Source organism: Cygnus atratus, chromosome 27 (genome assembly GCF_013377495.2).
Source record: "Cygnus atratus isolate AKBS03 ecotype Queensland, Australia chromosome 27, CAtr_DNAZoo_HiC_assembly, whole genome shotgun sequence".
NCBI lineage: Eukaryota > Metazoa > Chordata > Aves > Anseriformes > Anatidae > Cygnus > Cygnus atratus.
Window position 1 is genome coordinate 1,144,604 of NC_066388.1, and position 25,220 is coordinate 1,169,823.

A 25,220-nucleotide genomic window follows, 5' to 3' on the forward strand; every position below is an offset into this window, starting at 1 on the left:
GGAAAATGACACATGCACATACATACACCCACAAGCAAGATCATCAAAGTCCTGAAAATCTATTTGGTCAAATTCATCAAAAGATAATTCTGTCTCTGGGGCTTTAATCTCTAAAGAGCAAGATCAGTTTGTGGTGATCGTAACTGCTTGATTTGCATTGCAGCAGCCATAAAAGACTCCCATAGTGCATAAAAAAAACACCATTTGGGGAACTTCTGTGAAGAAAATGGGATCAATAGCACTGTAAGGAGCTAAATTGCTGTTACTGAAAATGTATACTAGATTAACTTAACCCTTTAAACTCTGCATACAGCAGATGTAATAAAACTCTTAAATCAACCTGTACTGATGAAAGAATCAAGAGTATCTGCCACACAGTCCTGTGATCTCCTATGGAATAAACAAAGCTCTGAACAGATGGCATGCAGTGAACTGATAGTGTTTCTCTCTCTCTTTTTTAAAAATATGCTCCTCAGTAGGCACCACCTGGAATATAGTGCTCTGTTCTGCACCTCCAAATGCTTAAAGGCCAGACTACATGGAGGGAGGTAATCCAGGAGCATTTGGAGATGTTGTAAGGGAAAACAGAGCTTAGAAAAGGGGTGACCCAGTTAGGGGGCAGGACTGTGGACGCTTAAAAAGTCACCATTGTTGATGCCAGTTTGCAACAAGCCATAGTGATGGTGGCAAGGAGTGTCTTCCCCCAAAACCTGTGCTGGGCAAAGAAGTGGGGTAGGGCAGGCCCTGCAGGCCTGTTACTGGCTTTACCTGGAGCAGCCAGCAGCTGGCCCTGGGCAAGGCTGCAGGGAGAAGGCTCGCTGACAGAAACCTGCTTGGCTTAAGGTGCTTATGGAGACCTGGGCTTGCTGCGGTGGCAAACGTGAGGTGAAGCAAGCAGCATGGGAGAGGTTTAGTAAATATATGGCTTGCTTAGGTCTCATTCTGCTGAGTGCAAAAGGTGCTCCTCCTGGGCTCTGGCTGAGCTGCTTTTAAACCGTGTTGTGTGGCAGGGCTCTTCAGGAGCAGGAAGAGTTGTGTGTGGGGTCAGGGACCTTGTGGGTCTAGGGACCTTAGGGGATTTGCGGGTCCTGCCCCGCAGCCCTGCCTGCGATGCAGAGTGCAGTGGTGACCTGTGTGAGCTCTGGTAAAACCCCTGCAAGCCCTCAGGGTAGAAGAGCAAAGCCAGCCTTGCAAAGGAAGAGCAAATAACAAACTTAAAAATCAAGCAAACTGCCTAAATCAGCCTATTCTTTACAATTTGGGGTGGGCAGGGAGCCTTGCTGCAGGTGCAGGCCCAGCTGGGCGCCTGCCCCAGGTGCTGCTGCCAGCACAGGGGCCATTAACAGAAGGTTCTGGAAAGGACAGGGAGCAAGGAGTGTGCTGGGCTGTGGTGCTGAGCAGAGGTAAGCAGCCTTTGTTTTTGTTTTTTTTTTTTAAAAAATAGAATTTAATGTGTATGTTTTAAATCGAATCTGCTGCCTTCTAGTGTGTGGGGGCTTCTTGTGTTGAGAAGTGTTTTTTTTGTCTGTGGCTTGTAGGAGTGTGCAGCTGGGAGGTTTCTGAGACGTTAAACATGGCTTTTTTTCTTGGTGATTTTCAAATCCAAGCCTGTGTTTGTGAAGAAGAGAAACTTTGTATTGAGAATTCTGAGTATTTCAAACAGTGTGCAAAGGTGGAAATAGAGAAAAAACAAAACAAATGAAAACAAAAAAACAGAAAGTCTATTGCGCAGGCTGGTGAAAGTGTTCTTGAGTCTTGCTCGGTAATTTGAAAAGTTAAGTGGATTGCAAGCAGAGCAGTCAGAGCAATTAGCTGAGCTAATGTAACCACGATAAATGTAAAAAATAGTCAATGCTAGTGAAAGAAATTAGCTGTTGTTAATGTCCAAAAAATAAATAAAAAAGGGCCATTATGGAAAGGTCAGTTCAGGGGAATAATATTCAAGTAGATGCTAAAAGAAACAATTGCACTAATTGATGCTTAATTTTATGAGTGCCTCAAAAGCTATGAGTGAGGTGGGAATTTGGCAGCAAAGGGAAAGCTCAAACACTTTGAATTTAAGGCATCTGAAACGCTTCTGGACTGGGCTGGGTGAGCAGTTAGATGCAGCGCTGTGGCACGTGAGGTTCGCTGGTTTTGAAGCATTGTGCTTCTGTGTGGAGGACGAACATGGCAGGCACAAAAAGCCTTCCTTAAAGAAAGCATAAAGTGTCTAGCCCATGGAATAACATTGCCCACAGGCTCCCCGTGCATATGTTTTATGAAGATCCTTTCCCTTATGCTAACCATCTGTTAAGTCAGCCACAATACAAAGGCCAAATTCTTTAGCTTGCTGCCGTACCCCCCAAATGCAGCCTTTTTTCTTGCAGGTGTGAGTTTGGTTGGATGTTGCTTCTGTAGAAGGGGTCAGTTACCAGTGTGGTTCTTTTTTTTTGGGCGTCTTTTTTAATAACTTGTTCTGGATGCGGTCAGTGCCAATCGGTTAAATTGGATCCCAACTGACCTATGTGGTCAGTTAATTTTATTTGTTTTGATCAGATTAAGTTCCTTAATACCATTCAAGATTCAAGCATTTCTCCAGTCATGACTTTTAATAAAGATTAAGCATGAGCAGTCTTTTGGGTCTCTGTATAAAATGTTTTATAGTAACACCAAGCTGCAAGGGTATTTAAGCGTTAAGAATGAAGAAGGTGAGTTACGTAGATGAAGTGCTATGGTAACTTTTCATGTCCAAGAATAAAGATTAAAATAAAGGGATTCTAGTAAAAGTTACTTGAATTGCCCTTAAGCCATACAGCATGATCTAATTCTGAGATCATAAAAGGAAAATCCTCCTTGAGGCATGCCCACAGTAGAGAATTGAGAGAGAAGGAATCCTACTACCTGCTGCTGGTAGGCAAGTGGCTGAGGATGGAGCAGAGCTACAGCTGATCTTCCTGGTCCCCCCTCCTGTGCCGGGGGTTGTGAAGAGATGGACAGACAGCCAAAGGTCTTCCCCTTGCCTCTCATCCCTTTCCACTGATATGCTGGTTCATTCCCCGTGCAGTCCCTGTTAGGCACTATATTTATTGGGAGGAAAATCTGCCAGGATCTGGCTGATGCTGAATTGCAAGAACACAAGAAGGAAGCTAAGGCTTTTCCGAGATGCCAATGGGACAGCAAATCAATATCCTTCTTCAAAGAGCAGAATGAGCAGAGTTTAGAGTGAAACTAATGGGAGGACCAGGAAAGAAAAGCCTCAACTGCTGTTGCCATGACAAATAATGACAAAAAATGACTGAAGCATTTTAAAGGTAATGTTGCAATAGAAGATAACCTGTGAGTTGCTTGTTTATAATTGGGCTGGGCTCTGTCAGCACTTGTTAAGGCTGAGAGCAACTGCTCTGCAGGATGCGCAAACAGTGCGTGCATAGGGTGATGCACAGAGGGGGGGATAAAGCTGTTGTGAAAAGGCACTGAATTTAATTCTACTGGAAGCAATTTTTTTAATTCGTGCTGGGAGGAGTGCGGGTAGGCAGCCTCACCTAATGCCCAAAGACAATTGGTAATTGGGAGTCCTAAGCTGTTTTGGAGAGGGGAATATAACACAGCAGACCAGATAATGAGAAGTTGGACTGTCTTTCTGTTCCTTCATTTGTTATTTTTGTAGTATATTGTTCAGGGAAGTTGCTTTGCTTTTTTGTCGCCTTTTAGATGAATAACATCTATAAAATAGAAGTAGTGGTGTTTTGAAACGTGTGAGGGAGTAGAAGTTGAGGGGGAAGAAGAGAGAAGAGAAATGGTTGTTGATGTTTGGTGTTTCCCCACTGGGTGAAGGTTGAGGGGTGAGGCATTGCTTGCCGCTTCAGTAATGATAATGAGTCAGATGAAGACATGCACTTTAGTATTACAGAAGTGCTGCAACAAGTATAACCAGCAGGACTGCAGACCTATCACTTTGCGTTTCCAAAGATGACTTGTGTGTGTATGAATGAGTTTACTTTTTCTCCCATTTGTCAGAATGAATTTTAGATGTAGTCAACGTGGAGCCTTTCTCTTAACTTCTGATCCATACCCAAACTCAAATTTTAACTTTGTGGCACTGTGAGCCTGCAGACCTTTTAAGTTTTGTTTTCTCTCTGAGAAGCATTTTCAATGCAAAAATAATCCTGTAATAAAGGAAATGCATAGTGGTTAATACTCGTACTGCTCCTGTTGGCCTGTAACGACCACAGACCGTCAGAATGAAATAATTCCAACAGGAAGTGACTTTACAGCAATAATAATATATGTGAAGGCATCAAACATTCATGACCATACCTGAGGCTTTCTAGTCCATAAACCTTCTTTGAACTCAAGTAATAGAGTTATCAAAAAGACAGAGCAACTGTTCGTCGTAAATGTGCTATATTCACAGGCTTTGCTGGAATGCTGTAGTATATGGGGTACATCGGTGTAATTTGGTCTAGTGTATAACAGATTAGCCAATACCCAACTCCTGTGGTGGTTTTTTTCTCTTTTTCTCTTGTTGTTTAACCCTAGCTGGCACCTAAACACCACACAGCCGCTTACCTACACCTAAGCAGGATGGGGAAGAGAATCAGAAGGGTTAAAGTGAGAAAACTCATGTGTTTGGATGAAGTCAGTTTAATAGGTTAAAGCAAAGCTGTGCACACAAGCAAAGCAAAATAAAGAATTCATTTGCTGCTTTCCATTGGCAGGCAGATATTTAGCAGTTCATAGGATAGCAGGGCTCCATCGCATGTAACAGTTACTTGAGAAGACAAATGCCGTTAACTCAGATGTATTTTCCCTCCCAACCCCCTTCCTTATCCTTTTGCTCAGCTTCTGTTGCTGAGTGTGACGTCCTGTGGTGTGGAATGTCCCTTTGGGCCGCTGGGGCCAGCTGTGTGCCCTCCCGGCGCCTCGTGCACCCCGGCCCACCCGCTGGCAGGGCGGTGTGAGGAACAGAAAGGCCTTGACCCTGTGCGAGCCCTGCTCAGCAGCAACTAAAACACCGGTGTGATTCCAACACTGTTTTCATCACAAATCCAAAACATAGCACCATGCCAGCTACTGTGAAGAAAATTAACTGTATCCCAACTAAAACCAGCACACTCCCTTTTGAGGGTAAGCATTTTATTTGATTCTGATTTGTAATCCTTCTAGGGTATATAGACCATGTGGAACTTTGTAATGTCATTTCTATTTTAATTGAAAGCCAAAAAATGCATGTTCTTGTCTTCACTTTTATTTCCAGAATCTTTCACAGGACACTTTCTTATACCAAGATTGACAAAATCTTAAATATACCAATGTGGTAGTTGTCTTTCAAATACTGTTTGGACTGGATCTGTTAGTTGACTGACTTAATATATTTACGTGATTTAAATGGAATGTTACGTTACGTGAAGCTTCCTACAAACCACTTATACAGCCTCACACCCCAGTCAATGAAAATTATGTTCTCATAATCCATGTCCTGCTGAACTTTCTGAATGTGGAGAGGAACTTAGTGTGCCATAGGCCAATGTAAAATATCCTGTACAACAGTGAAATCGATGCACTGGGCTTCACTCTCCCTTGTAAGTGGATATTAGAGAGGTCAGGAAATACATACAGATGGTGCTATTTATAAAAATAGTTTTAATAGAATCCTATAATGTGAGCTTTTGCTTCAAGTTTTGCCAGTAGAAAGCCCAATGAAGTCAGTGAAATGCGTGCTGTTACTGACTCGAACAGATTTTCAGATTGTGCCTTCAGGAGAGAGATGACAGACTGTGCTACAAATTGTTCTCATACAACAAGGCATTTTAGCAGTACTCTAGGCAGCCTTGAACAAGCTTTATCAGAGAAAAAAAGGTCAAATTATAACACATTGTGTAGTTTTGACGCTGTGATTTTTTTTATTACATTTTGAAAGAACTTGGGATCCCCTACTGAAATCGTTGCTTAATTGTGTCTCCTATCTTTGTAGAAAAGGGTCAGAAATTGACTTTAAAAGGATTCAGATCTTTTCCGTAGGAAAATACATTTTCTAAAGTCAGAGGGGTCTTTGCAAGAAGCAGGAGTACCTGGCTATCAGTTCTTACCGTTGTTTCTGTGTTGTATGTTACTACTGGAATGGAATTTAAATCTCAAATGCAAGTATTACTGTTCAGAAGTATTTAAAAAAGCAGCAACAGCAAAAGCCTGAAACTAGATAAATTTCATTTTTTTTCTGTTTTGTCACTTTAAAACAGGGAGAATAAAAGAACATCCCCAAGTTCAGTCCATGTTGATTATTGAGTTTCAGCTTCAAAGCCGCTTTTTGTAACTCGGTAATAAACTTCCAAAAATGTGATGGTGGTGTGGAAATTGCTCATGCAGACAGGCTCAGGTAAAGCTGTTAGCAATTGTCACTACAACACCTGCAGTGCAAGTGGCCGGCTGATGAAAACAGTGGAGTGCTTGTCTTGTGTCCCTGTTGGGGAATAACAAATCTGGAGGGGATCCAGCTCTAAGTGAACCTGGCACCCATGAGCTCTGCAGCACTTGCAGTCAGATTGTCTATGTAATTAGCTGTCTCAATCCTTTTTTGAAACCCCAGCCACTTCTATTAGGTACTGAAGTGAGAGCTCAACTGTTTATCAGATACAGTGCTCCCTGCAATTGCTCATCTTTTTTGGGGATGAGACTTCCGATCAGGCGTGTTGCCACACCTAGAGGAGCGTGGGGGTTCCTAGTCACTGACTTCAGTGAATGAAAGCTGTAGTTCCTTAATTAGGCCGCTTTAGGGGCTATTAATATCACACTAGCTCTAGCTGTGAATGCTTTTTAGAGGTATAAGTTAAAGGGCTTTACCAGCAGAATCGGTGTCAAACCTGTACCATTTAGAGTAAGTGTTAAATTTAATGACCCCGTTCTGTGGCTCGGTCCTGTCCTTTAACCACAGTGTGCCATCTGCACACAGGGCTGACCGATCCAAAAGTTCATGCTCTGAAGCTGGATAGGAGCTGCAGCTGCTTTATGTAAGTGGCCTCGACAAGCCATTTTCAAGACCAGTGGTGCTTTTTATGATTTGGCGTTGTTTTGGGCAGGGTATTTCTCTCGGGCAGGTTTCCACATCCTAATACATCCTGAGCAGGAAGCACCTCTGAGCTGTGCTACTCCAAGGAACTCAGTGTTTCTATCCTATGGCTACATCTGTCCTGTGTTAATGGTTGCCTTAGCCTGCCCTCAAGATTGCACTCAATCAAGGTTTGTATTCTAGAGCAGACAGCAGCTTGAGCATGCTGTCCAGAAGGATAATTCAGGATGTATGCAGACTTGTGGGATGACCATGAATACAGCGCGTGGATGGGGTACAGACCAAGCAGTGTTTGTTATCCCCATTACTCAACAGTGCAGGCATAATGTGCAGCTCTGTCAGTCAACAAAAAAATGCTTCAGAGCCTTCCCCTGCCCAAGTTCAGGCACTGACATTACTAGCTGGCCTAAAGAAAGGGAAAGTATAACCTCAGGATTCTGGAGTTTCAGCTGATGTGAGGAAGTGGGAAATTTCTTTCATTTCTTCCTTTTTCAGTTCTTGAAGTACACTTGAAAGAAAGCAAACCTGGATTCTGGCACTGGGCTGTAGACTACTTACTCATTGTGCTTAGGACAGTCATCAGTTGGCTGAGAAATAATCTACCAGAATAACAGTTGTCTTCTAGTGTGAGAATCCCAGAAATCTGCAAAGTTCCGCAAGGCCAGAGTCTTTTTAGTGTTAGCATTTCTGAGTCAGGCTCAAGGCCTGGGAAAAATCATAATGGCTTTGTTTCCAGACATCTTCAGTGCTAGAAAAGAAACCAAATTATTCATTAATACTAATAACCTCTGTTATAAGTCGAGAGGGACAGCAGCGGATTTTGATGTAGCTGATACCAAGCACTAGATGATCTGATGTGACTGATGATCCTGGCTCTGTACTGTCTGCATGTATGTATGTTTCCTACTGGGGACATCTAGGTGGCACTTTAATAATAGTAATCTTAATATACTCCTTGGAAGTGCACTGTAGCAATTTTAAGGGCATTAAAAATGTCCTGATGTTACAAACAAAAAGAACCCCACCTATTTGTGTGCTTTGTATCCAGTTAGATCTGTGGGAATCCCCTTGATATTGTGAAATGCAGCATGTGTCTGGGACTTAGCTGCATTCAGAGTCTGTCTCTGAGATCTTTGCATCCACAGTGCATTATGCTTTTCACATCTTAAGAGTGAAATGTGGTTTGAAAGCACTTTGATTAATAGGTCCTGCTCAAAGCCTTGTCTCTGGGCTAGAGAACCGGGCGCCTTGCTGTTTCCATGTCATTTGCAGAGCAGTCTCTTGTTGTGTGTGTGTACTCGTACACGTCAGCGTGGTGCTGCCTGTGGATTGCATTAAATACTTCACCCTACGCCTGTCTAAACTTCTAAGCATTACAGTTGTAGACTGTGCATGTAAATAATTTATGAAAAACATTGTATGGATTTTAAGTCTTACCCTTTTAGCATCTGCCTTTTCATCTCTGAATGTTACTTGTGTATTACACGGCTGTGATAAATTGGCTATTTAGTGAATTGGTTATGGTGGATTTTCAGGAGGAAGCTGAAGTAGCTGTTACTCACGTAAATATGCAAAACTTTGCTGGTAACAAACTAGAAAAAAAGGCTAATTAGTATAATTACTGTCATTATGATTCTAATTTAACTGCATAGACTTGCACTGCAGCAACATCAGAGCTGTCACATTTGCAAACTGCATAATTATATGTATTAAGTTCTGTCTCTGTTGCATCCAATATATAAAATGTGCTGTTACCTTAAATTGCTCCAAAAAAGAAGTCAAAATGTCATTAAAGGTCTAGCTTGATTTTTCTTGATTTTTTTTTTTCTGATTACCAGTGAAAGGTGAAACAAAAAGCTTTTCTAAATAAACGTTTTATGAATTCTATTGAATTTTTAAATAGGTGGTGAGTTGAAAATAACAAATCTGAGTGTACAAGAATATATTTATACATTCATGCCTGTGTTTCTAAGTCCTAAATCCTACTGCCATGTACTTACTGGTAGCACAGATCGTCACTTGAGTGTCAGAAATCCTATCCCACCAAAAGTTTCATAATAAGTGTCTTTCAATCTATCTGTTAGGGAGCAGCTTCCTCTAATCAGGACAGTGTGAGTACTGTCTGGCTGATACTGCATGGCATTCTTCTGGGGAGGTCATATAGAATAATGTCAACTGTGAAATCTTAAGTGGCTGTAAATGTGTTGTGTATTAAATGAAACATTCAGTAAGATATCTTAGAGACTCCTCAATTACTTAGTTCGTATCTGAAACTAACCTGAAGGGAGAGGTGGGTGTTGTCAATGCTTTGGAAGATAGCATACAACTTGAAATAATTTTGATTCATTGGGAAAATGTCCCTGTATCAAAAGGATGACATTTAATGAAGACAAGAAAAGAGGAAGCAAATGTAAAGATATGTAATATGGAATAAATAGTGAGGAGGTGGAGGATGTGGTGTTACAAACTGAGTCAAAATGGGATTCAGCTGCAGAAAAGGCAAACGACATTTTTGGATATTGGACCCATATTGCATGTGGAACACAGGAGGTAATTATTCCACTCTGCTTAGCGTTGGCGAGATCTCCCCTGGGGGAACAGTACATGCCTTGGGTGCTGTTGTGTGGAGAAGATAGTTCGATGGGGTGGAAAGAATCCAGCGATAAGCAACAAAGAAAGTAAAAGCTCCCAGGGAAAAAATGGCTTGCAGGAAAGATTGAAATTACTGGGTTGATTTATTGTAGTGGGGAAGAGTAAGCAAGGACCTGAGAACAGCCTTCAGCTGTGGGCAAAAAAGCACCAGGCTTGGGAGGTTTTTATGTTTACCAAGGGACAGGCTGGAGCTTGCACCAGTGCAGATCTTTGGGTACATGTGGGTGGACAGGAGGGACAAGGAGTGCTGGTTCCATGGGGAGTGGAATGTGCCCCATGTTACTGAGGGGAGTCATGATCTTTCCCTCCACTGTAAAATTTTAACATAAACACTCATGGATCTGGCAAGTCTGGCTTAGGCAGGCGTATGTGATCCTGCCTCAAGAAAAGGTATCTTGAGGTGCCTTCCAGGGCTCTTTCTGTGACCTTTTATTTTAAAAACATGTGTGTGTGTGTATATATATGTATATATATATATTTTTAAGAGTAGCAGCCTCGTAGAACTACTGCGGAGATCTGAGTTCAAATTCCTTGGTTCCTTCCCTGCAGATATTGAAAACACTGCAGCATAAATCCAGCATTGCACAGCTCTGCATCTGTGCTGGTGGTTCTTAACCTTTGCAGACCTCGTGTGCTGCAAGTGGCAGAAGCACTCCCTTGTTTCCACTAATAAAAACCCTGGAGGCATTTTTTTATTTCCAGTCCTTCAGATAAACTCCCTTCAAACACCAAGTGACAGATGTTGTTCGTGTTGACTCCAGTGTTCTGGAAAAGCACTCAAATGTTATTGTAACTGAGGTAAGGTGGAGCAGAATGAAGTCCATTCCTGTTCTGCTTCCACTTAACCGTAACAGCATTCCAGGTGGCATCCACCACCCTTAGAAAAGATGGACCTTGCACAGGCGTGACGAGGGGCTTCATGTGCCTTGTAGGAGGCTTTAAGGATTGAAGCCAGACTCATTGGCAAGGCAATACACAGCCAATACGAATTGGGAGCCTTTACAAGAGTATGTAAAGCCTAGTGTGTAAGTGCATGTTTAGAATCAAGTGTGTGCCTAAGCATTTTCCTGAAGGAAGGTGAAAGAAAAAGTGCTGTGTGGGGTTGATGACTCAGGTCTTTTTGCCAGCACAAAAGAGGATAAAATGAGGCTTTGAAAGTAAGCATGGAAAGGTTAGAGCTTGGGAAATGCACCCAAACTTTAGATTCCTAATGGCTGATTTAAGTAATTGTGGTACTTTGCGTTTTAAGGGCTGTCAGATCCTAGATGGGATTATACCTAACTGTTGAGGTGTAATGGCTCCATTAGGTGATAATTTAAGGATCATGAATTACATCTGGTGTTCTAGCGGATATGGCAATCCCAAGTCTGTCCCATACACACGCACTTCATTTAAAAACAAATGTGTTAAAATGCCAATGCAAATTGGACCTAAATTCACCTGTTCGATTAGTTTGGGTGAGATCTGTGACCTGAACTTCCCAGATAGGTTTGGCTGACTGAGTTGCAGTATTGAGCAAAAAAAAAAAAAAAAATAAAAAAAAAAAAAAATATATATATATATATATATATTTGGCATTAGCAGGGATGCAAGTTTGGGCAGCCCAATTAATAATAATGTTTGCTTATTCCCTATGAGGTTTTTGCTCCTTTTGGGTAAGAGATTGATAGTTTAATTTCATAAAGGTTTCCTCATCTAACCAAATTAGCAGCTGAAGACCTAAATCTTTTGTGAACTGAGCTGCACTGTGGGTTTAATTTCTAGCATGCAGATAGTGCAGGTGCCACGTTGTGCTGGGACTACGCTGGATTAGAGTTGTGTGTTGATTTTCTGACCAATGTGGTCAGTTTTTAGTTTTTTGTTGGTTTTTTTTGTTTGTTTGTTTTTAAGTAATATATCATTACAGTACTTTTCAAAAACATGTGTTGTGTTTGTTGTTCCTTCATCATATGTGATGAGGAACCACTGTGTAACACTTTGCCCAGCAGTGATGCAAGTTAAATATACATTACACAGCAGATGACCTCATGGATGTTTTCATGTATGAATTTCCGTGCAAGAGTGAGCTCCGGAATTGCCTGAAACTGGATGAAAAGTCCAAAAGAGCTCAAGGGATGCCACAAAGAATTATGGAGTTTCTATTAGATTTCTGTATTCAAAAAGTAAAATCCAGATCTGCCCCAGCAAGAATTAAGTGTTTTTCAGCAGTTGGCACTATATTTCAAGCTATTGAGCTTTGTTCCTTGCATAAATGAGTAAATCTTTGCAAATCTGCATGTCCCAGGGTTGTGTACTCTCTGTCCATAGCCTTCTAAACCTACTGGTCTTGAGGAGTCATCTAATGACTATAGATAACCTGGTATCTTCTTTTATCTGAACTGAATCACTTGAACCACCTACACAAGACCGCATCACAAACTATCAGCATGCAGAAACTATGATTCAGTGCCTCTAATGATCAGGATATTAGGTATAATGATAATTTAAAAAACACATTTTGTTGCTAGGGGGATTTGGTTTTGTAAAACTTGGAAATTGAAAGATAATATCTGAGAATCCCACTGATAGCGTGACTTCAAGGACAAAAAAAAAAAAAGGCTTTTAATTCTAAACTAAATAATACAAGAGCTTGCCAAAGAACTTCAAGGACCGGTACTGCTGTTAGTCTATAGAAGAGCACCTGTCGGTGTAATGGTATGCTGTAGTTGCCTATCTAATGTGCAGTGCTCAGAGGAGTGTGTATTTGGGTGAAGTGGGATCTCGGAGAAAAATAAACACAAAAATTCTCTGCCTCAGTCCAACCCTGCTGTGAACTGCACGGTCAGTTTGTTTCTCAGGCAGCATTTCAATCTTCAATGCCGCACATGTTTCGGGAATCGGGCTGTTATTTATCACCGAAGTGTGGAGAGGTGGATGCAGGGATGGTTCCACTTTTCTTTTGTGCTTGGCTGATGTTCCCTGCATAACACACTCAATCAGCTAATAACACAGACAAAACTTGCCGCTGCACCTCAAAGCAAAATCCTCATGAGCTTCGAAGCTGTTGAGAGACCTGAACCCCTGATTACAGCTCTCACAAGAACAGAAAGAAATAGGAACAGATACATGTTTTGTTGTGGTCCAAGTCCAGTTTTCATTTTGAATTCTCTAACTGGAGTTCAGGCCTTGAGATCGTGAGATGTTGCACAGCCTTCTGAGCCCCCAGCCCTCTTTCCACAGACCGAGGAAGTGTACCTCTGAGACTTCCTTACTTAATATGTATTTATGCTTCTGGAGCACTCATGACAGTTTGTTTTCTCCCCCCTTCTACATAAAAAATGAGTTGCTTTTGTACTGCTCAGCACTGTTATGAATATTTATCCAGAGGGTTTATTTTTGTTATTCTAAATTTGCCTGTATCCTTTGTAAGAAGAAAAATGGGATATAATTAATCTCTTTGTTAATCTTGATATTTGCATGGAACAAGTGAAACAAGCTCTTCAAACCACTTGCTCCACACTTAAGAAGTATTTACTCTGCAGTTCAGAGGGAAACTTGAGGGCTTATTTATTTATTTTTATCATTTATGACTCAATACACACAGTGGGAGGCAAATTTCCTAATTCTCTGTGAGTTTTATCTGGTTCACTGTAGTGGTTGGAAGATTTCAGAAGTAACCTCCAGAGAGGAGCGGGGAGTTACCAGACTGGAGGGGGCAGCCCGTTTAACACACGTGCAGTTCACCAAATGCTGCAGGCCAAATGAGCCCTCTCATTACACACAGCCCCTGTGCTCAGAATTGCTCAGAATCTGTGCTAACATTGGTGGTGGGAGTGAGTTGAATCCACAAGTGCTGTTGAAAATGGCCTCTCTCCTTTCACGCCCATCTTCACTTCTCTGTACTGCCTTAATACAGAGATGCGTGTTGCAGGATAAAGCCCGTGACTGCCTGGAGATTCATCTATGTGCTGTTGTCTTCCTTTGGGATGGAAGCTCTGGGGGTTTAGCTTCAGAAATGAAACCGTAGCCTCTTCGTACTTCGTGGGTTTATGCAGTCTTGCAGTTGGACCTGTTCCTCATGCCTGTACTGTGTATCAGGTGTGTGAAACTGATTATTTCTCTCGGGTTGTGTACAGCTGCTACATACTTGGCTCTCACTGATGTGAAGATGAGATCGGGGTTTCTTCAGCCTTGTGCAGCATTCCATAATTCATCGCTCAGTGGTGCAGGTGGAATATGGAGAAAGATATGTCTTGTACTGTAGGTCAGGATGCATTGAATCATTGAATACAGATGTATTCATTTCACTTATATCACTCCATATGAAAGCAATATACTAGCCTTGTCTAGAGTAAAATCCAGAGTTGTGTAGAATAAAATAAAATGGCATGCATTACAGCTGTAATAAATCTAACTTTGTTTTTCATCTGATAAGAATTTTTTCAAGACTGCAACAGCAGTAGTCTGTCTCAGAGTGGTCATCGCCAAATCATACATTGTACCTTCCTCTGCTGGGCTTTTGCTGTTGATTACTTAGTTACATTGGCCATCAGCAGAACAGGGCTTGTGTTAGAGCCTTTATAGCATAAGGGGAGGGAGGAAGTGGGAGTGTTGCATGAGAAGAATGAACAATTAATTGAATGAGCAATTAATTCATCCAGAACCAGGATGCAGATCGGTGTAAACAGCATGGCAGTGTAGCAGGGAGCGTAAGCAAGGGCAAAGTTGAGATCGTGCTGTCAGCTGTTCAGCTGGGAAATCTCACCTTGTCTTCAGTGAACGTTAGAAATCTCATTGCCTTCAAGAGCCAGGCGGTGAGTCCGGCTGCAGGGTGGCACAGTGAAGTAATGGGTTAAGTGTTTGTGTGCTGGGTGGCCGCCAGCTGACAGCAATACAACTGTACTTTCTGTACAATGCCATACGATTAGTAGGTACAGTAACAATTATTTTCTAAGAAATACCCTTTACATTAAAATTTGAACCAAAGTCAGCTCTGGTGTCTGACTTCAAAAGACTTGAAATAAGGATGAGCTTGGCCCTCCATCTGAAAAATAAATTAGAGCAATATTGAATCTTTGTTGGAAATGGTAACCCCGCTTTGAAGGCTCCTGTTTTATGAAAGGTTCTTTGAAGGCATTCATTCACTCTGGAATGAATTCATGCTATTCATTCTGCCAGTCACAGAATAAGATATAATAGCAGTCACTCATGATTGCTGTCATCTATCAACAGTTCATTACATAGCAGTTAGACTGAGGATACAGCATTTGTGAAAAACATTACTATACATCTTGAAAAGAAAAAGCCAGCGACTTCATGTACAAAGATGCTTGGCCTGTTTCTCTTCAAGACTGGGTGTCTGTTATTTTGAATGTTTTTATCTAATGGTGTTGCTGATACACTGAACAGGTAATACACCACTGGAAAACAGTGTTACTCCAAGGTATCAATTTATCCGGGTTGAAAATTTGACAAGTTCTGGACCATCTCCCCCCAGCTCCTGACAGCGATTCTCTGCTCTGTGTAGTGACTCATACCAGCACAAGGATTTCAGCCAAATTTCCTCCGAGTAGGCAGGGAGGTGGGAGCTGCCAGTTGGTGTCAGGCATTTCTTTACCAAACAAGTGGGATTCTTTTTGTTGCTAAAATGACTCCTAGTAGTCTGATAGTGTATGTGGACAAGGGGAACCAAAAGCAGCATAGTTGGCTAAGTACTGTTCTTCAGTCACCGCCTGGACAACTGCACCGAGTTTAAAACATTAACTGAAAGGGTGTATGTCTCCCTAAAATCTGATTTTTCTGTTTGTTATTGCAATGTTACAATTAGCTGAGCAGGAGTAAAGGTGACAGGAGGAACCCCCAAACAATAGTCGCTTTGTGCACCAATGTTTCTTATCTACAAATAATTTTAGATTATTTTGCTACAGTTTAGGAATCATGTATTGATCCATGCGCGTGAGGGGACTGATAACTGTATGGAAAAATCTCTAAAAAGCAGTATCTAATGCTTATGTAATCATTTTAATCAGTAGCTCTCAAAGAACAAGATCGCTATAGCTATTATCGTTTCGCAGGCAGAGGAGCTAAGGAGAAGAGAGTGACTACATCTGACTCAAGATGCTTTCTTTCGCAATTGGTCAAGAAACACCCTTTAACTTTAAAACAAACCACTAACGTGCGATGTGTCCCTTTAAGGTATAGTGGTGCTACAAAGCTGTTGGGCTGACTGCTCATCTCTCCTGGCCCCTTCTGCTGGATCCTCACCAACTCAGGTGGTCATTCAGCTTCGTACTTCTTGCAGTGCAGCCAGGTGGGGCGGCGTGTTGGCTGCATGTAGCCCCCACCCCAGTTTACCTGCCTGTAAGATGGACGTAGGAGTCTTTCTCTGTGTAGCTTACAGTACTTAAGCAGGGTTTGTAGTAAGGTTTGAATTGCTTTATCTTCTCTGTAGGTTAAAGAACATGCAAAACACTAACATACAAGCTAGAATGGACACCTTAGCTGGGAGTATAATTTCTCCCTAGTCTCTGAAGAATAATTGAGTTAATAACTAGTTAACTACTTGCTAATGTATAATTTTCTCATTTATACAAGTAAATTGTAATTAACACACATGGCCTACAGATACATGAAGGGAAAAAAATTAATTTTTTCCCTCTTTTCCCAAGTATGGATGGATTAAAATGTCCTGTTTTGTGGGAATTACATTTTAATGAACTCTAATATGCACAGATCCTGTTAACATAGGCTTTTTTATCAGTTCTTTTAATTATGAGGATCAGCTTGAAGCAAAAGAACTTGAAAAGCTTTGGAAAAAAAAAAGGGGGGGTATCCTCACAACTATATTTGAAAATAAAAGCCTTAGGAAAGTATTCAGACCTTTTTTCTTGTGTTAAATTCTTGGAACCGTTATGTTTGTAGTTATCTTTTGAGTCAAAACTTTAGAAACATCAGCTAATCCATGTTGTGCAGTTTGAGAAATATTTAAAGCAGAAATGGTGAGGTAGGGGTAGTGAGAAGAGTGGTCCCTAAACCTGTTATCTCCAGTGTTTGATGTTAAAAGGGTCAATACCCGAGGATTTACTAGGGACACTTTTTACATAAGCAACTTTTACGCATACTGAAATTGTGCAAAACTGCTGTTGTGATTTGACGAAGGGCCTTTTTGTCTTTTCCCTGCTAGAGTTGTTTCCCAAGAGATTCTGATAGCATATATTGTCACTCTGTCCAAGCCACAGAGACGGACAAACTTGCTGTCATCTTTTTTAATTAACTGAGCTTTGCGTGCGGTGAGAGAAGATCAGCAAAACCTAACCAAATCGGTGCAGTTCTTGGTCCTGCAAGCACGCATCCTGCTAAAGAAAACTCAAAAGCAAAGCACGTTCAGGGAATGCTGTCTAGTTGTTTTTGCATCACTTTATCTTTTGCATGCTTTTTGCTAGTAATAGCAAGCTCTGCAGAGCATGGAATTAGTCTTCTGCCCTTTTTCCCATCACAGGTACACAGGCAGTGCTGTTGATCAGTGCAGCAATGTGAGCATTGATCTTTGGTTTTTTCCTTGGTGTTTTTGTTTTTTTCAGTGCAAAAGATCGGTTGGGCTGCTTATTTTCAAAACAGAAAGCCACATCTAAAGGATTTCTGCAGCGTTGCTAATAGGCCTTATAAAAGGGGTGTGCGGAAGATAAGGCTGCCTAAAAGAGCAGCTTTGAGGCAGGTTGGCCTTTTATGGTGAATGTGAATGTTCAAAGGGTTCCTCCCTTTATATGGATAAAAGGCAAAATGGCTCTAATGGCCTTTTAATTACGGTGTCATGGCTGTTCTCCAGTGCATCTCATGGAGAAGTTGCTTCTTCCCCAGTCCGACATGTTATCAGACAAGCATGAAAAAGTGCTTAACATGCTCCTGCTTTGCAGATGCAATATTCAGTTTATGTTGCAAGACAGCCAGGTGACCCAACTGGATAGGGTTACCGTGATGCAGTTGCAATTGAATTCGGAATTAAGCAAAATGGGTATAGTATTTCAGTTATTACCTCCAGACTATCGATCACTGAACCATCACAGGTTATCACATAATATCGTTTGAGGTTCTCTACCTATGCCAATGCTCAGTATCTAAACGTGGGGCTGGTGTTACCTGCTTGTAATGTCCCCTCTTGCCAGCAGGTGTCCCTTCAAGCTCACCAATACTCTGCATTCATTGAAGAGCTGCTAGGCGAGGGCTATTAACAGCAAGAAGTTATTTTTGACCACGCGGGGTAAAACCTCAGAGCTCCCACGTTTGGCTGAGATTCCAGCGGACAGAAGGGCGCTGTGAGAAGGGTGAGGTCTATCACAGAGATTATCCGGAATCAAACACCTCACGTGAACACACCCAAAATTTAGGAAGATTCTTCCACCTGGAAGGAAGAGGTGATGATGCAACTAATGTGCATTTCTCTCAGCTTAACGCCGTGCATAATCCTGAGCTGCTCATAGGCTATTTATTTGCTTCCTGCCTGTAAAGGATTGATAATGTTGGCTTCCTCCCAGGATATCCTTATTTGCTAATGACTGTGATGGGCTCAGATACCTTGAAGATGAAGTCTTTAGAAAACATAGGCAGATTTGTCTTTAAAAGTCAAAGCTGAACACTCCCGAAACCTGTTATCTGAGTTGGTTTGATAATTTGATGGATATTTTGAAGTTATTTTTAGAGGTGCAGCTTGCAGAGTTCATTAGGGTTTTTGTTTTAGGAAAACAATTCTAAACGATAACAAAGTGCTGTCGAGGTGACCCATGTTCCACAAATCCGAAATAACAGGTTTTGTAGCTGACGCTCAGGATCTGCCTGTGAGTCAAATTATTAGTCTTTAACATTTCTGGTGTGGGTGAGGTTGCTTAGCTGGTTTGGATATTTTTGTTAATCATTTAGTAAGTTCTGCTACTGTGCTGGTCTGGCGCTACTCGGAGGTTGGGTGGTGTGGTGGAGAGGCTCCTGGGCCTGCCTCCACTTGTGGCAAAGGAACGGAAGGTCGAGTCCTGGTGCTCCTTGTTTGTCAGGATGCATCAGTGTCTCTGTAGTGCTGAAGGAAACCCAAGGGCAGTAGATGCGTAGGACAATGTTTTGATTCGTGCTGACTAATAAATGACACAAGACAAGTTTGAAACTACTTTGTCAGACTAGGTGACTGACAGACCTGTGGGGAGCAGTCTCTTCGTTTTCTAGAGGGATGTGTGCAATAATGCAGTGAAACACTTCTGGCTCTGATGTTCAGGGGATTGACAGCCGGACTTGTAGATTTAGTGGATTTGACTTTGTGTTTTCACTGGAGGTAAGTCTGAGCACAGTCGGACTGTGAATGCTTCATCATACCAAATGAAAATACTTCCTGTATGTGTGTGTATGTACTCTCTTCACCCCCAAAAAAGATTGTAAGATCTTAAGGGTTTAGATGCCATCTGGACCTTGCTCTCTAACTAGCATAATTCATCTTACTCTAGAAAAATAAAAATGTCATTGGAAAGAGAGAACCTACATTCTTTTTATTCTTTTGTTTCAAATGTAGGCTTTTTTGTGTGTGTGCCTGGCATGTAGTGCCTTTTTTTAAAAGATCTTTTTAGAGGAGTGATAGTAAGCTACAAGTTTTCTTGAACTTCTTTTAATAGACAGGATATAGGTACTTTTAAGTTTGGTCTCCAAACAAAAAGTCTCTATAAACAATATTTGTCTCTATAAACAAAATGCCTAGCATGGCAAGAAGCAATGAACTCTGTCAATCTCTCTCCAGTGTGACATCTCCCTTCACCCCAACCTCACACCACAACTTTGGGGTTACTTACCAAATAGCAGTGGCAACTATTTCCCATAATGTTGCATTTTGTATAGGTATCTTTATGCCATACTGTTCTTCCAGACTTGTAAATAAATGCCTCGTTGTCAAGGTAATAGGCTTTTTATGATAGTCACTTGAATAAATAAATATGCTGGGAAATTAAGCCTCATCAGTTTGCCAGTCGTGGTTAATATTTCTTCTCTGCCTGTTGCTGCTAACATGGAGGACGTCTGAAAGCAGTCATTGTTCTACCTTCAGCAGAAGCCTATGTATAAAAAAGCCTACAGAGAAAACTGACCTTGTGCAAAGTGCAACGTTGGCATCAGGTAGCAGAGATACAGCGGAGGCTTTGGAACTAATGCTGCAGAGGTCTGTGCCAGCACCAGGTATTTCAGGGAAAGATTTAAGAAATCTGTACCTAAATGGAATCGGGTTATTCAGTGTACGCAAATGGCTTGTTCTTCACCACTTCGTCAGCAGTGAGGTATTTAAATGTGCTTAAACATCTGGCTTACTGGTTGGTCACCGCCTACTTTCCGAGTATTCGCGTTGAATCTTATGGGATGAATTACGTTGGTCAGGCTATCATTTCCACTTACACTCTTTCTTGGAGTGAAGGCACCCAGCTGAAAAAACACCTCTCAAACAATTTCTCAAGATTTTTTTCACTGTCTTATTCCCTTCTTGAATTTAAACACACCAAGGAAATGAGAGCAAGCCTCAGCTTACCATTATGTTTTTGTTAATTTGCCTAGCTAGGGGTGTTCTGTTTCTTCTCAGATGTGTGTTTATGCTTCCCAGGGTTTCTAGACTGCCCTGCATTACAAACAGTGAACTCATCCATATGATGCTGTCATTATCAGACTTGTAATAAATTCCTACCCAGATGGACTCCATTTCTTCTCTTCAAGCCAGAAGCTGATGGAAACTTCTCCCACTGTTAGCAGCATAATGTACAGAAAGAAAAATTTAAAAACATATGATAAGTTGTTACCCTTGTAGACAACCTGTGACCGCTTCTGTCACAAGAGCAATCTGGTCATCTATTCACGTTATATTAACAGTTGGTGTTTTGATATCTAATTCATGATTTTTGTGTTTAAATCTTGACTGCTGTTGACTGCAGAAAGCATAATATGAGGTTATCTTAAATAATGTTAAAAATCTAAAAAACGTTAAATTAAAAATTAATTACAAAGTTAATTAAAATAAATATGAAAACTCAGTGGATATTGGAAACAACCAGCAAAACTATATTTTCTGCAGCATTTATGCAATGGTAAAATTTACTGGAACTTTGATTTTTTTTCCTGTGTTTGTTTTGACAAGCTAACTGCTTTCATTTCTTTTCCCATTGGGTCAGATACTGCTGAACTACACTGAGAAATGTTTCTTACTCTGCAGAGGTTAGAGTCTAAATAGACAAGACCAGTACAAAATGAAGCACATAGTGTCTTGCGTGGGGTCCCACTACAAATTGGTGACAGAGGCAGAAACAGAATGTTTATATATATATTATATATAGATATATATTTAAAGTTGGACCCCATTCCTCACATATCTAAAACCTGATCTTTCTCTTTCTTCTTGGCTATTTTAACACTGCCATAAAACATCACTAGGATGCGTGTTTTGTTTCAGTGCTGCTCCTTGTCTCATCTTCTACTTGAGTTGTTTGTGCTGTGGGGTAATGGTTTGTCCTTTGCTATGTCTTTTTGCACAGCCTAATGTGGCTTCTGCAAAGAGAAATTTTTTGTACACGAGGTATGAACAAAGTTTGTTTAGTCCCATAAAAAATAATTTTCACATGTTCATCATGATTATCTCTTACTAACATACAGATTCACACGTGTACACAGTGTAAGAAAGAGAATGGTGGTTTTCCACATCTCCCAACCCAAACCATCAGGCTCAGTTATTCTGAGCGCCACGTGTTGCATGGTTTAGCAGAATACTGTAAAGGTCAGCGCTCTGTGGGTTTTGGTGACATTTGTGAATCTGTTGGGATGAGGAGTTAGGCAGCCCTGTGGAGCAACAGGGGCTAGAAGAAGAGGGAAAGTAATTTTTAGAACAGCTTTTGTGTAAGTTTGAACTGATCTGGCTCAGCAAAGATAAACAATTTTGTTTGCTTGAAAAGATTAAATAGAAATAGCACATCAGTGCAGAGGTCGCCGGTTTGACAGGGAGAAGCTGAGACATAGTAAGATATTGTGTAAATTAGTTTTTCTTAATTTGAAGTAACTACAGTCTCTGCTATTTCATGTTACGGCTGTCAGCACCTAGCCCTTGTTTTCCAGTAACCATATATCTTATCTTTCTCTTTATGCTTATTTAAAGTAGTTTAGAAAGTTAATCCCTTATTAAAACTGAAATGTACCTCTAGGCTGAAGTAAGGATGTTCACCCAACATTTTATACCGGTTTAATTGGTGTGGTTTAATATTACACTTAAATTTGATACAAGGCCTGTGTGTACCCTGTGCTGTAGGAAGATCAATCTCATTTGCTCTTTATTTCCTCTCATGCAAGTCAGCATATATTCTGTTTGTGTTCTTTTTTAATATGAAAACATAAGAAGATCACGCATGAGATACAAAGGATCAATATTTTTAACTGGGGGAAGAAGAGGGAAGGAGGGAAATCCATAAAAGCTTTTTTCAAATTTGGAATCCAAATGGGAATTGGGTGTGTTCTGTGCATGAAAGCTGCCAGCTTCTGCTGCTGCCAGAAAAGGCAGTTAATAAATGTGAATCTTAAAGAATACTCCGGTAGTTACTGCGCATACAGCCTTAGGAAAGGTTAATTTTTCATTGTATCTCATTGTGGACACATTTCCCGTACTTATTTGCAATTCTTTTTGCTTCTCTTTCTTCTCTACATTTGTGAAACTCTTTTACACAGAACATGAACAGAAGGGGAAAATGCAAAAATAAGTTCTTGTGTATTTCTAGAATTTACTCCACGTGTTTTGTCAAGTTTTAATATTTTCTTCATGAAATAGCATGATTGCATGTGTTCAAGGAAAAAAAAAGTGCACAAAGAAACTGATTTTAAGTCCCCAGACTGTGTAAGTGAGTAGTAGTAAAAAAACCTGCAAGTTAAATGGTCAGTTCAGGAAATAACATTTCACCTCCATCGCTACTTCTCAGTTATGTGAAAGAAAGTAAACGCGGGTTTGGTGAAATACTGTGCACTTAATCTATGTCTTGTTTGCGTTGCACAGGTTGGTAGTTATGTCCATGGAGCCATGATGTTTATTGCTTCCTCGGATATAGTACAGAGTGGGAAAAGCTCCTACTGCTGCCAAAAAGGATGGGGGTGTGTGGAACGCATGATTCATGGCAAACTACTGCTGCTTAGCATCCTGGTGTGCTTTCCTATTCCTATTGCTGCTCAATGTCTCAAACCCAGAACTTTCTCTATGTATTCGTATATATGAAATTGTATGCCAATCTCATCTCTCTCCATTTGAATGAAAGGAAACATTTTTCCTGCTGCCAGGATGAAGCTTCTTCATGAGCTGCTCTGTCATGCCATATTCAGTTAACGCTTTCTCCTTTCAAGGTACTGACAAAAGACACCAGAATGCTTTTAGACTGTCGGAGAGGGTAACGTAGGGGATCCTTGAACAAGCTCTGAACAAACTAGCTGGCTTCAGCAGTCCAGCTGTGATAGCGCTTTATACGGACTAGTTTGTTTGGAAAGCTGCATTTGGGGCCTCAGACAAGTGATTTGAAAGGAATTCTGGTATTTCTACTGCGTGGCAATGACCCTTGTGAACATGAAAATTAAGTTACAAGGTCAGCCAGAGTGAGAAGGTTGCCCATTGGTTTGGAGTAAGGAAGTCAGAGCTCTTTGCAGCTTACCTGGTGGGTTTTTTGTGCCTTTTTTTTTCCCCCTAAGATTCCAACAACAAAAAACCAACAGCAAAACAGTAATGTTTGGGCTTTTTCCCTCCATTAGTCACCAGAAAGCAAATATCAACAGCCTGTTACAAATTTGGAAGTGTTTCAGGCATGATCTCTCTCTCTCTATCAAGACATGCACAGTATGCCAAGGGCAAAGACTGCAAGTAACACTTCATTGCAGATTGCTGTCGAGCAGTGTTCCAAAGAGATTTGCAGATATAGCTAATAAAAGAACTTCCCAAAGCCTATGGTCTCAGATGAGGTGGGGAGGAAAAAAAATGGTAATTCATCACATTTTTCTGTCCATTAGTTGGGGCAATGTACTGCATAAATAACCAGTCTTGGCCTTTTCTCTGCCCTTTGTTAGTAGCAATAGTCTGCTGTGAAAGATGGAGAGGTAAAGAAGACAGGACAGTCTAAACAAATAGCAGGAATTGGATCATTTTCCTCGCAAGGCACTCATTTGCTGTGGGATCTGCAGAACATGCGGTGTTAAGTGCAGTTGTTTTCTTAACTAACTGTAAATGCACCTGTACTGCAGACTGGAGTCTAACACAGAAATCGAAGTGAGGTGAAGGCCAGTCGGTTCTGCTTTGGAATCGTTCTGCTCTTGCAGAACGCTTTGCTATGGGATCGCTGCTGTTCTGTTTTACCGAGCTGATCAACTGCCTGGAAGGTTTGGAGGGCAGGAGGTGGCGAAGTGGTGATAGCAATTGACCTGCCGGGTTTTTGTCGTTTTGTTTTGTTTTCCACCCCCCCACACCTAGTTATCATCTTACTCGGATTCCAGTGCTGAATCATAGTGTGTCAGGGTGTGTTTATTACAGGTGTTGCTGCTGTATACGTTTTGCTTCTCTCCCCCTTCTTTACTGATACCCTATAAGAACCATGTTGCCGGTGGAAAATAATTTCCTGCTGCATTGTATAAGCAAATGTTTGTGTTGTCTGTAAAGATGCCACAAGAAAACAGAATAGACCTAGGAGAGAAAACAGTACGTGAGCTTAAAAAAATAAATAATAATAAAAAAATCCTGTTGTGGTTGAAATCAAGACCATAGATTTATGGTTTAAATCAGTGGCAGTTCCACTGGTATTTGTGCTCTGAAGTGGAGCTAGAACATCTTAGCACAATTCCATTTAAAATCGGTGTGTGGATACAGTTCCTCTGGCTTTGCGGAGCAGCTGCTGGCTGGCACTATGGGTGAAGGTAATTTGGTAGCTTTTTTCAGAGCATGTGCCATCTGTGATGAGACTGGGTTCAAAGTTAATACAGCCCATACGTTGTTCATACAGCTCCAGGATTAAACTGTGAAAGGGAAAAAGGAATAAGGCGAGAAATGAAAGAAGTATAAGCAGTTTATATACAGTATTAAATTAAGTGTTAATGTCAATAAAAATGCAAACTAAAACCAGCCCTGCTGAACTAGAATACCTGTGACCACCTGATATTTCTCTTAAACTTTTCAGTCACATTGACGCAGTTGCTAGAAACAGTCAGGGTTTTTCCAGTCACTGTTCATTTTAAATGGTTTTAACAGCTCTGGAAGTATTCATGAATTCAGATTTCCTCACTCTCCTGATCATGTTGCTGGCTTAAAATTCACATTTAATTAACCTCTTTGCCCAAGGCATAAATCAATACTAAAACTCCAAATACTACCCATCCTGATAGTGATTTTCATTTGGAGGGAGCCTGCTGAAAATTAGGAATTAAGATGCCTGAAGGAAAGGAGCAAACTAGTTGTGGGAGTGAAGCACAACTAACTCGTAAACTGCAATAATGAATGTCCTTGGATGGGATGGGAAATCCATCCATTAAT